This window comes from Rhinolophus sinicus, chromosome 5 (assembly GCF_057876585.1).
Source record: "Rhinolophus sinicus isolate RSI-liver-muscle chromosome 5, RSI-T2T, whole genome shotgun sequence".
NCBI classification, from domain to species: Eukaryota; Metazoa; Chordata; class Mammalia; order Chiroptera; family Rhinolophidae; genus Rhinolophus; species Rhinolophus sinicus.
This window is the reverse complement of record NC_142505.1, coordinates 20,941,478-20,954,728: the sequence shown is the minus strand read 5'-3', so window position 1 is coordinate 20,954,728 and position 13,251 is coordinate 20,941,478. Positions and strand designations below refer to the sequence as shown.

At 36.8% G+C, this 13,251-nt stretch overlaps 1 protein-coding gene across 5 annotated transcripts in view; it reads left to right on the top strand.

Moving 5' to 3' along the window:
* ZCWPW2 (zinc finger CW-type and PWWP domain containing 2) overlaps nt 1-13,251 on the top strand; it is a 130,559-nt gene that overhangs the window by 27,759 nt on the left and 89,549 nt on the right. The gene's annotated exons all lie outside the window — the stretch shown is intronic.

The window sequence follows — 13,251 nt, the reverse complement described above, 5'->3', positions numbered from 1 at the left end:
TTTTTTTTTAATTTTAGAAGATATGGAGATTTACTCCAGTCTGATTTCCTGGTACCTAGAGTGGGATGAGAAGGCTCCGGCTGTGTTAAGTCTTCCGTCTTGAGTCAGTCTCTAAGAAAGCTGCATTTAAAAAATTGTTCTATTTCGATATCATTTCTGACGTACAGAAGTTTCAGAATAGGAGACTTCCCAGTTACACCACACCCCTATTTCTGAAATGTTAACATTGTATTACATTTGCTTTATTTCTTTGTGTTTCTGTATGTATACATACTGTAAATATATATTGAACCATTTAAGAGTAAGTTGTAGTGATATCTCTGAAAATGACAGAATAGGGAACTCCCAAAACAAACAAACCAACAAACAAAACCTGTCTTTTCACTAAAGCAGTAATTAAGTTGACAAAAACTATTAGAATTAACCTTTTTGGAACTCTGGAATTTACTTGACAACACCCTGAAGAGTTCTTAATAAAGAAAGAAGCTGCTAAATTTCAGTAAGTTATCTAGAGTAATATGTGTGAACCCTTTTTATAAGTCAGGGTTCTCCTCAGAAACAGAACCAACAAGGTATCTATCTATCTATCTATCTATCTATCTATCTATCTATCTATCTATCATCTATCTATTTATTATCTATCTAGAAAGAGATATTTTAAGGAATTGGATCCATAATTGTGGAGTCTTGATGACTCCAAAATCTGATGGAGTAGGCCAGCAGGCTGGAGACTAAGGGAAGAGTTGCATTTCAAGTCCAAAGGCAGTCTGCACGTAACATTTTTTCTTGCTTGGGGGAGTCAGTCTTCCTTCTATTAAGGTCTTCAACTAATTAGATGAGGCCCACCCACATTATAGAAAGTAATCTGCTTTACTCAAAGCCCACCAATTAAATGTTAATCTAATAAAAAAAACCAGCTTTACAGAAATATCCAGAATAATATTTGACCAAATATCTATGTACTCTGACCCAGCCAAATTGACACATAAAATTGGTTAATTTTGCTAAACTTGACTTCACAGCCACCTAATGTCCTCCATTCCCCAATTCACAGGCAGCCATGGGGATGGCAGCTAACATTCCTGGTGCAGCTTGCTGGTGCCAGAGGGGTTGACCACACAGAGCAAAGAATAGAATCTTTACCAAGATTAAGTTGCAGACATAAGCTCTCTCTACCACTTGATACTTCAGTGTGTATTTTCAAAAACAACAAATTGTTTTTATTATGTGACTATAATGTAGTTGTCAAAATCAGGAATTTAACTGATATTAATAACTTAATATCTTAAGAGTAAGATCCACAGATATTAAATTACACACAACTTAACAGTATTTGATGAAATACTGTTACCATGTGGGTACATTTTAAAGGCCCTTGTTACATACTGCAAAATTTCTCTCCCAAAATTTCCCCCAATTCACACTGATGTCAATTGTGTATGAGAATGTCAAATAATTTTTTTACCATTTTAAAATTGTAAATGTTACATTGATTTAACCTTATCTAGATTGATATGCAACTTATTCAGATTCATCCCTGTGAAACCCCTGTCCCTTTTTGCTACTACAGACATTACCTCCCTTCTCTGTATTTTGGTTTTTCTTTTTCTTTATGGAATCTTCCTAAGAATAAGGAAAAAAGTTCCCTTTCTGGGAGTACTGGGAAAACTTTCAAACTTGACTGTCCCTAGTACAAAAGCATTTTTGTTCCTGCCACTGTTCTCCGTTACATTTACTTTTTTTTTAAATTAATCTTTACAACCTCTCTATGAAATAATAATAGTGCAGATAAAATTAAAATTATAAGAGGTTGAATGACTTTCCCAAAGTTATACAACTAGTGATTGGAAGATTCTAATTTCAGAATCTCAGACTTTCTGATTTCAGAGCTGATATATTGGGCCTGTTAGGTGGGGGGTGGGGGTCAGTGAAACAGTCTATTAACATTTGACAAAGGGAGTTTATGTCTTTAATTGTCCTGAAGATTGTGATAAAAGCATCTTTCATGAGAGATGTTGGAAGATATCGGACTGAAGGCTCCAGATGGGGATTGAAGGTGATGGAAAGTGCTGGATGTTAATGACTGACAAGAAATACACCTTTTAGACTAATACGATTGCCTACTTAAGGAAGATTACATATGAACTGAAGACAGAATAAATACTGAAAACTAGCACATACTGCACAGCAAATAAAGTTTTCCGAGCTGGCAAGACTTAATAACACAGATGTGATGAAAAGGTGGCTGGTGAAATTTGGACTCCGATACATGGCTGAAAGAACATAGGGGAGCTGAGAATCTAGCAGGGGGACTCAAGGATTTTTAACAAAGAACAGAATGGATAAATCATGAAACACTAAAGCAGGACAACATTTTAGAGATCATCTCGCCCTACTCCCCTTACTTTACAGATGAGAACACTGAGATTCTCTTAAGGTGACACAGCTAGAGGTTGCATAACCGAGGTTAGAAACTACACTTTTTACTCCAAGTCCTGATCTTTTTCTACTGCCTCTTGAATATTATGAAATTTTAATCCATAAATTAACTTATTAATCACTTCGAGTTCTCTTTGAAAATAGGCCAGTTCAGTATTGCAGTCTTATAATCATTGGTGACAAGTCAGACATTATCTAGAAAACAGAAGTGATAAAAATTGAAAGTATAATGCTGGCATGCCCCAACTCTGAAGACAGTGACACAGATACCATTATGTTTTTTTCAAACTCAGAAGAGTAATACCATCTGGGATAGCCTGTGGATAAAACTGGATACACTTCGTATAACCACAGTGTTGGAGAGCAAAAGAATAATGACGGGTTTTTTTGTTGTTGTTTGGAAGAACAATCATTTTTATCATTCACATACAAACAATAAAAATTTCCATTACAAGTAGCCATTTATCTTCATTCCTCTTCTGTATGTATTTATTCACACTAGCTCATTAAATTCTGATATTGTTCAGAACTCCTTGGGTATGTTGTCATTTTACCATCTAGGATGCATCAGTCACAGAATGTATGTACATTGTAATAAAAATTGATGCGTCATGAGAATTCGTATTGGCTGTACTCCATTTTAAAGACCTTTGTTTTGTTGAACAGTGGAACTGTAATATTTCAATTCAAGATGAATTGATCTTATTTTGTATTTTTCTCAGACTCAGCTAAAACATTCTAAAATTACATTCATGAAATATAAAAAATTTGGAGAAGTCATATAAAATCCATATGGAGTTTTCTTATTTTTCTTTCCTTTAGCTCATGAAGTTCACTTTAATGCTACAAATGCCAATAATGATTGTACTATATTAAGTTGTTTAGAACTGTTTAGTGGAATTCTACAGACCTTGGTGGTTTCTTTAATAAATTCAATTTAACTAGTAATGCATTGTAATGTATTGTTACAAATAACAAATTGCTCACTAATCTCTTCCCATCTGTTAGAATATTTAGCCAGTTCCAGATGCTCTGCAGAAATATAGCAGAAATTGAGCAAAATTAGGGACGTGATATGAAAAATTCCTGCATGTAAAGGAGTTTCTGGGCATTTTGGGATCAGCGCACAGAGAACAGTGTTTCTATCATCAGCTCATTCATTGCTGGAGATACAAAAATAATGTCTCTGCCTTCAGAGAGGTTACAGTTTAGTGGTAGGAAGTAGGCCATACACATCACTATAATATGAAGCAGAATGTTATGAATACCAGAAATTAAGAGTACATGAATATCAAGCAGGGAGTAATTGCAGCTGATTGGGGATATCCAGAAAGACTTTTTAAAAAAGATGGTATTTGAAGTGGTCTTGAAAATAGGCAATTTACAGATTATGATAGACTAAAGAGGATAACGTGCAAAGATATACAGACAGAATTCATTGGATATATTTGGGAAATACCGAATAATGTAAGTTGATGCAGTTTGAAAGACTAATAGAAGAAAGTCATGCTGGCAGCCATTGAATGAGCACCTGTTGTGTGCTGTGCTTCTTCATACCCTGCATGCATTATTTTATTGAGCTTTCAGAATACTATGAGGTGGGTGCTAGCTAGTATTAGTCCCACTTTCCAGATGGAAAGATATTAAATGATTTGCCCAAGGTCATACAGCTATTAAGTAAATGTTCTTAGATCTTATTCCAGGTCTGACTGGTAATAAAACCCATACTCTTAAGTGAGGACCTCATTTACCATTATTTTAGCAAAGGAAAATTTTATATGTGTATATATATATATATATATATATATATATATATATACACACACACATATATGTATATATATACATTTTATATATATATTTTATATGTATATATTTTAAACAAGAGTATACCAATTTTATATATATATATATATATATATATATATATATATATACACATATATACATATATATATTTATATATTTTTAAATAAGAGTATATCAATTATCAAGAGTTTATAGAGTAGCCTGTTATCAATGAGTTGAAAGAATTAACTCTGGGGAGAGACAGAAAGTAAACTGACCGGTTGGTAGACTATTATCAGCAGTCTAAGTGAAGTAATGAGGAACTGAGCTGGGTTTGTAACAGTAAACTTGAAAGGGTGGGAACACACACAGAAACCTTTGCAATTTTTTAAGATTTAGCAAAATAACGATTTAAATGGAGCGGTGAGGAAGCACGCAGTTTCAAAGTTGACTTGGGTGAAACTTGAGCCTAGGTAACAGAAACTGTTTGGAAGGCAACTCAGTTTGGCCCAAGTACAGGATGCTTGAGGAACACACAGGTGATAGTGTCAAAATTATGTGGAATGTCAATGTGAAGGTGAGACTGGAGATGGAGGTGAGGAAGCTATTTATATGGAAGACAGTGTTGAAGCTATTTGAGTGAAATCCCTAAGGAAGAAAATGTAGAAAGAGAAATTTGAAGACAGACCTTTGGAAAGGCCTACATTTAGAGACTAGAGGGAGAAAGAAACTAGTACAGGAATGAGTAGTTGTTAGAGGTTTAGGAACGGTTTAGTTTTTGCACTAGGTGACTAGAAAATCATTGGACTCCTTTAAAAGAAACCTTTGGTAAAAGCCAGATGGTCAGGCATTTAAGAGTGAGTAGATGCCTAGGATTTCTGGCAGCGAGTTTACATTCTTTCTATTTTATGACTATAGACCTTTTCTTTAGAGGAAGAGAGCCATGCTTCAAATTACCTATTTAATAGCAGACTCACAGGAATCTTGAACTCAAGACCAAAAAGAATACATTGTTCCTGTTTCCCAAACCTCAAACTTTCTCCATATTTTTGTCCCCTATGTGGACACTAGCTCCACTGTTCATTTATTTGCCCAAAATAGAAATCTAAGATTCCTCTGCTACTTTCCTCCCTCCCTTATCACTAGGAATCTTCCTCTCCCTTCCAAAACCAGCATATGTTTGATTGATTATTGCTGTACATCGAATGTTTGTGTCCCCCTAAAATGTGATGCTATTAGGAAGTGGACCCTTTGGGAGGTGATTATATCGTGAGGGCGGAGCATGAATGGAATTAATACCCTCATAAAAGAGACCTCAGTGAGATGCCTTGCCCCGTCTGCCAAATGAGGTTACCAAAAAAAGGCAGTCATCTATGAACCAGGAAGCGGGCTTGCACCACCCACCAAATCTGCCGTTGCCTTGATCTGAGACTACCTAGCCTCAAGGCATGTGAGAAATAAATTTCTGTTGTTTATAAGTCACCTAGTCTATGGTATTTTGTTATAGCAGCCCAAATGGATTAAGACAGAAATTGGTACTGAGAAGTGGAGGTGTTGCTGTAATAATTACCTGAAAATGTGGAAACGGCTTTGGAAGTGGGTAATGACAAGAGGCTGGAAGATTTTGGAGAGGCATGCTAGAAAAAATCCTACAAATACTGTGAATGGACCATGAAGGGCGATTCAAGTAAGGGCACAGAAGGAAAAGATGAAAGCTTTACACAGAAAGCTTCAACCTTCTTAGAGAACACCTGAGTGATTTTGAAAAGAATGTTGGTAGAAATATGGATGGTAAAGGCCATTCTGATGAGGTCTCAGATGGACATGAGGAAGATGTTATTGGACAAGGGAGGAAAGGTGATCCTTGTTATAAAGTGACAAAGAACTTGGCTGAATTGAGTTCATGTCTGGTGTTTTCATGGAAGGTAGAACTTGTGAGCAGTGGAATTGGATATTTGCCTGAGGAAATTAATCTGAAAATATTGTTGAAGGTACACCTTAGCTTCTCTTGACTGATTATAGAAAAATACATGAAGAGAGAAAAGACGTGTAAAGATGGAATTGTCCATCAGAAAAGAAGCAGAACGTAAATGATTTGGAAAATTCTCAGCCTGTCCATGTTGAAAAGAATGAAGGAACTGTTTAAGAGAAAACATGAAAGGTGTGGCCACACAATTATTTCATAAAGAGATTAGTCAGCCATCTAAACTGAAGCCAGGCACTATTGTTCAAGATACAAGAAGAAGGTAATGCAGAGCTAGCAGGGCTCTCACGCCATTCCAGACCCAGAGTGCAGAAACCAGGAGAGCCGAATGACTTCAAAGGAGGGGCCACAGGCGCTTGTGGCACCCTGGCACAGACTGCCCTGCCTTGCCTCAAGGCTTCTACTCCCTGCATTAATTGGGAACTCCTTGATTGCCCCAGGTGAGGCTCTAGCAGGTTCCAGTGGAGCAGCTGTAGGAGCCACCCTTCCAGAGGGCACAGACTCTGCTGCCGTCCAGGTGGTGCTGTCTCTGCCAGGACACAGAGTGCACAAGCCATGAGAGGGAGACTGCTGCCACCTAGACTTCCTGTCATAAAACACAAGCAGAGAATCCCTGCAGGGAAGTGTCCCACAGAGAGCCCTCACTAGGGCATGGCCCAGTGGAGCTGTGGCCTGGGGCTGCTGCCCTCATTATCCCAGGCCAGTAGAGCCACCCGCAGGTGATTCCAGCCCAGGGGAGCTGTAGGCACATGACTGACTCCTGAGAGCCGCAGTGTGGGCTGTGCCAAGCAAAGCCATGAAGTTGGGCTGCCCAAAACTAGCCCAACCTCTACCTGGCAAAACTCTGGGAGTGGGATCTCCACCTTGGTGGGTCTGGAAGGCGGGACCACAGCCCTAGGGTGTTTGGAGAACAGAGCATAGAGCCTAAGAAGGTTATTCTCCAGCCTTAAGGTTTTAGTCTTGCCTGGGATCTGTCACTCCTTTCCTATGTCTCTCTTTGGAAAGGGAATGTTTAATTGTATGTCTGTCCCATCATTGTATTTTGGAGACATGTTTGATTTCAAGGGGTTCACAACTGAAGAGGAATTTGCCTCATGATGGGTCCTATCTTAGGTCTCACCCATATCTAATTTAGATAATACTGATTTAATAATGGAATTTTTAATTTTCAATTACAGTTGACATGCAATATTATATTAGTTTCAAGTGTACAACATAGTGATTAAACGTTTATATAACTTGTGATCACCTGATAAGCCTAATACCCATCTGACCCCATACGTACATGTACGTACCACCTCCTTTTTATTCATTCATCTAGTGATGGGCACTTAGGTTGTTTCCATATCTTGGCCTTTGTAAACAATGCTGCAACAAACATATGGATGCACATGTCCCCTCAAAGTAGCGTTTGGGTTTCTTTAGGTAAATACCCAGAAGTGGGGTTACTGGGTCATTCTTTGTCTCTTGTTATAGCCTTTGTTTTAAACTCTGCTTTTTCTGGTATTAAGTATTGCTGCCCTAGATCTTTTTTTTTTGTTAGTTGCCATTTTCATGAGATATCTTTTCCCATCCCTTAACTATCAGTCTGTGTGTATCTTTCCATCTGAAGTGAGTGTCTTGTAGGCAGACTATGTAAGGATCTTGTTTTTCTAGCCATTCAGCCACCTTAGTTTTTGACTGGAGCATTTAATCCATTTACATCTAAAGTAATTGTTGATAGATATATAGATATCACCATTTTTCATATTTTTTTATCTTTTAGTTTTATTCATCTTAAATCCCTTTAAGATTCCTTGTAATACAGGTTTGGTTATAATGAACTCCTTTAGCTTTCTCTTATCTGGGATAGATAATATTTAGATGAGACTTTGGACTTTATATTTTTGAGTTGACGTTGGAAGGAGTTAAGACTTCTGGGGAGTATTGGGATAGAATGAATGTATTTTTCATGTTAGAGAGACATGAATTTGCCGGGAACGGGTGGAATGCTATAGACTGAATATTTGCTTTTCTGCAAATTCGTATTAAAACCTAACTCCCAATGTGATTAGGAAGTGGGGCCTTTGTGAAGTGATTAAGTCATAAAGGCAAAGCCTTCAGGATGGGATTATTACCTTTATGAAAGAGACCTAGAGAGAGAGAGAGTAGTACTCTTATTATTCCCATTAAGGGACCAGAGCTTAGAGTGATTAACTAATTTGCTTAGTAAAAAGTGGTAGAGCCATCAGACTATCAGACAGAAAATTGAGTGTCTGTAACCATTTAAAACTACTGCCTTGAATGAATAAATAAACTAAGCCTGAACTTATAGCTGTGTAATTTTGAATAGTCATTCTATATCTTCCATTTTTTAAAATTTAACTTTAAAATTTTCTCTGAATTCTCTAGTTCAATGTTAGCTAAGTTATGGAATAAAAAAATTAAAAACAGAAGTCAAGTAAAGCAAGCGTTGTGCTTACCATGGCTTTGTATTTATCAATATGATACCTTACACACTAAAGTGAGGACTGGGAATGATTTTACAGAGACCCCTACAAAGACTCTAGCACTCTTCTGACCACATTCTCTTTCTCTTCTTCATTTGTATCTTCTGAATGTGGCAGTGATTTTGAAAACCAACAAAGTGAGAGGGACGTGTTGGAAAAAATGTAATAGAAATACTGAGAATCTGATTTGAAAAGAAGTATTCTATAATTTGTATTATAAATTCTATTAGGCTGGATAAACTGTGTCGAATCTAAAATACCAAGTGGTTTAAGTTAGGTGCAATTGAAAATGAGTATCACTATTTAAGTAATAATGACATTTTCTTCATGTTAATTTATCTTATCAGTATTATCCACTGTGAAACCCAACTTCCTAAGAAAATCTGAAAACTTTATCTACCACTTAAAAGTAATCTTTTAATCCCCTTAACATTTATAAAAGGCTATCATAATGGACTTTCCTAAGCTTTCCATTGATGTGGTTCCATAAACTTACAATGCTTTCTCCTTTATGGCAGTCCAATGGTTGTAAGACGAACAAAATTCTAGGCAATTGAAATAAAGACAAAATTATCTGCTTTTACATGTATATTACACTTTAATTATTTGCATTATTAGTATTCTTTTCAATATGCTGTTTTTTTGTAGGAATATTTTAAAGATGCTCCATTTTGTGAGGAATACTTTATCTAATAATATAACCTATAAACCCGTTTAACTAGTTAGATATAACTCCAAAACGTAGAGGTGAATGGATAACTAATGAGTATCTCCGTGAAACACTGAGTTGTGGTACCTGCCACCTTTCTATCAGGAGGCCTCACATCCTGTTTAGGACATATGACCTGCTTATGTGTGGTCTGTGTGAGGATTCTAGTATCAGCCCGATATTAAATATGAATAAGGGCTATTATTTTCTTATTGATTAAATAAAAGTAAATATAAATAGAATATCTTTGAATGAACTTGTAATGAGTAATATCATTGTTTCTAGAACTGTACCCCAACTTCTTACCCTCAGCTTAGTTGTTCATACAGACACCTAATTTCTGTCTTAGACTTAGAATCTTTTGCATCTCTCTTTATATTTGACTTTTAGGTTCATAGACCTTAACTTAGCAGTTAATGTCATGTCCTCCTCCTACTACTTTGTTCACAGCTATTTGTGGAGACTCATGTAGGATGGATGATGGTTTCCTAGAATGTACACCTAGAGGAAAGCCTTGACAAAAATAACTTTAATTTCTTCCATTTTTCATGACCAGATTTATACTTCAATATTGTTAAAGTCACAAAGAAAAGAAGTGTGCTATTACTACTGTTTAATTTTTTTCTGGAGTTAATGTAAAAATAAAGAAAACAAAATAAAAAGGATGTCAGCAAGATGGTAGAATAGGAGACTCTGAATTTTCCTTAATCCCACAGATGCACTGAATAAACAGCTACATGCAAATCAATTCCCTTGGAGAGAAATACAAAAACTAGTTGAGTGATTCCTACACATTGGGTTACTGAGAAAATACCCACATTGAAGCCAGTAGAAAAAACTGAGACACACTCATGCCATAAACCACTGGCATACCACCTTATCATTGGAGGGAACCTCCAACTGCCACCTTCTCCCTGAGGAAAAAGGGTTTAGACCACACATTTAGGTCCCCAGCTTTTATGGCTGCTACCCAAGGCACTGGCTCCCAAATCACCTGGCTCGGACAGCCGATAGGGCTCAGCGTTTGTGAATACCCCAGGACAACATTAAACAAAAAGATGGTTTTATACTGAAATGCGAGCACTTACCATAGCTATACCCCTGGGCTCAGCACAGAGGGAGCAGGCAAAAACACAAGGATACCAGTGTCTCCCTGGAAAGGGTTTGACTGCATGCATTTCTAGTTGAGGTCCAAGGGTCAGGTGTCTAATTAGCCTGCATCTGGAAGTTGCCTGGGCTCCTCCAGGAGCCTGAAAGGGCTAGTGGGCACTTCCCTCATCTTCTCCCCTCTCATTCACTCCAATGATAAAAGCATGTCTCCAGTTTCTCCCTGAAAGGAGTTTGCCCACACTTCTAGCACCCCGACTTTTATGGCTGCCACTTGAAGGACTGGCTTCCAAATGACACACATCAGAGAGCCATAAGGGCTCAGCACTTGCAAGTTCCCCTTCACCACAGAATACAAAGTGGTGATTTTTAAGATGTGTGATTACTTTCCACTGCTACTCCCCCCAACCCCACTCCAGCCTCAGCACAGATGGAGCAGGCAAAAACACAAGGCTCCCAGTTTCTCCCTGGAAGGGCTTTGACGATGTACTTTTCCAGTTGCTGCCCAATGGTGGGGCTTCTAATTAGCCTGAATCTGAGAGTGATGGGTAATGTAATTTGTAGTCCCACAGGACGCTAAACATCATGGCATGTAGGAACTTTCCATACCTTCTCCCCAGCTCACTCCGGTGATAAAAACTAATGGAGATTAAGTGATTTTCCTGTCAGGTAACTCAAATGAATGTCATAAAGAAGCTCACAGAGACCAAGATAGCAATGCATGAACAAAGTGAGAATTTCAACAGAAATAATATATTTTTTTTAAAAAGTACTAAAAAGAAATCAGAGTTGAAAAACACAAATGAACTGAAAAGTCAATAGAAGGCTTTAAAAATAGATCAACAGAATGAAGGATCAATGAACTTGAAGACAGGTTAGTGGAAATCAATCAGAGGAACAAAAATAAAAAAAAGAAAAAAAAAAAGAACATAGCTTAAAGGTCTTATGGGACACCATCAAGTAGATGAATGAGCTCATTGTAAGAGTCCCAGAAGGAGAAGAGAGAAAGCCATAGAAAAATTATTCAATGTAATTATGGCTGAAAACTTCCAAAACCTGGGAAAGAAATAGATATCCCGATCCAGGAAGCCTAAAAGGCACCAAAGAAAATAATCCAACAAGACCCACGTCAGGACACATTATGATCAAATTGTCAAAAGTTAAAGACAGAGAACTGAAAGGACTACGAGAAAAACAACTTGTTACATATTAGGGAACTTATAAGGGAATAAGACTATAAGCCCATTTTTCAACAGAAACTTTATAGGCCAGGGAATGGGATGATATATCCAGTTCTGAAAGAAAATAACTGCCAACCAAGAATACTTTACCTGGCATAGTTGTCCTTCAGAATTGAAGGAGAGGTAAAGCCATTCCTGTACAAACAAAAGCTGAATAAATCCATCACCAATAGACTTGGCTTACAAGAAATGCCAAAAGAAGTTCTTCAAGCTTAAATGTAACAATGCTAATTAGTGATATGAAAAGATGAAGGTATAAAATTACTGGTAAAGGTAAATATAAAGTCAAATTCCGAATACGCTAATATGTGATGGTGGTGTGTAAACCACATATAACTCTAGTATAAATGTTAAAAAGATTGTATGTTAAAAGTATTAAAAATGACTAGCTACAAAAAATTTTTAATGGATACACAATATAAAAATATGTAAATTATGAGATCAAAAACCTAAACTGTATGTGTGGGGGGGAGCAGGGAATAAACATGTAGAGCTTTTGTATGCTATTGAAGTTATCAGCTTAACACGTTGCATACGGATCACGAGAATCTTCATGAGGGATTTAAACCCCGCCATATGCAACGTGTTTAATATAGACTACTATAACTATAGAATGCTTTATGTAAGCCTCATGGAAACTACAAAGCAAAAACCTATAGTAGATACACAAAAGATGAGAAAGGAATCAAACCATAGCACTACAGAAGATCATCAAATCACAGAGGATGAGAGCAAGAGAGAAAGATAGAAACAAAAGGCTCACAAAACATTCAGAAAAGAATTTACAAAAGGTCAATAGTAAGCCTTTACCTATCAGAAATTACATGTAAATGTACTAGTTCTACAAGTATAAACTGAAACTTAAGGGATGGGATGGGAAAAGGTATTCCATGTAAATGGAAACTAAAGAGAGCAGTTGTTGCTATACTTATACCAGACAAAACAGATTTAAGTAAAAAACTGGAAAAAAGACAAAGAAGGTTATTATATACTGATAAAGTGGTCAATTTATCTGGAGGAATTGATGAAAATATTTATGCCATCAGTATTGGAGCATCTAAATGTATAAGGCAAATATTAACAGATCTGAAGGAAGTAATAGACAGCAATATAATAGGGGATTTCAGTACCCACTTTCAAAAATGGATATATCATTTAGATGAAATCAGTAAGGAAACACTGGACTTAAACTGTGCTTTAGATGAAAAGAATGTAACAGACACATACAGAACATCTGTCCTACAGCAGTAGAATACATATTCTTCTCAAGTGTGCATGCAGCATTCTCCAGGGTATATCATATGTGAGGCCACAAAAGCAAAGAAGATTGAAACCATATCAAGCATCTTTTCTAACCACAATGATATGAAATCAGAAATAAATAGCAGGAGAAAAACTGGAAAATTCACAAATATGTTGAGATTAAACAACAAGCTCCAGACTAACTAGTGAGTCGAAGAAGAAATCAAAAAGTACCTTGAGACAAATGAAAAT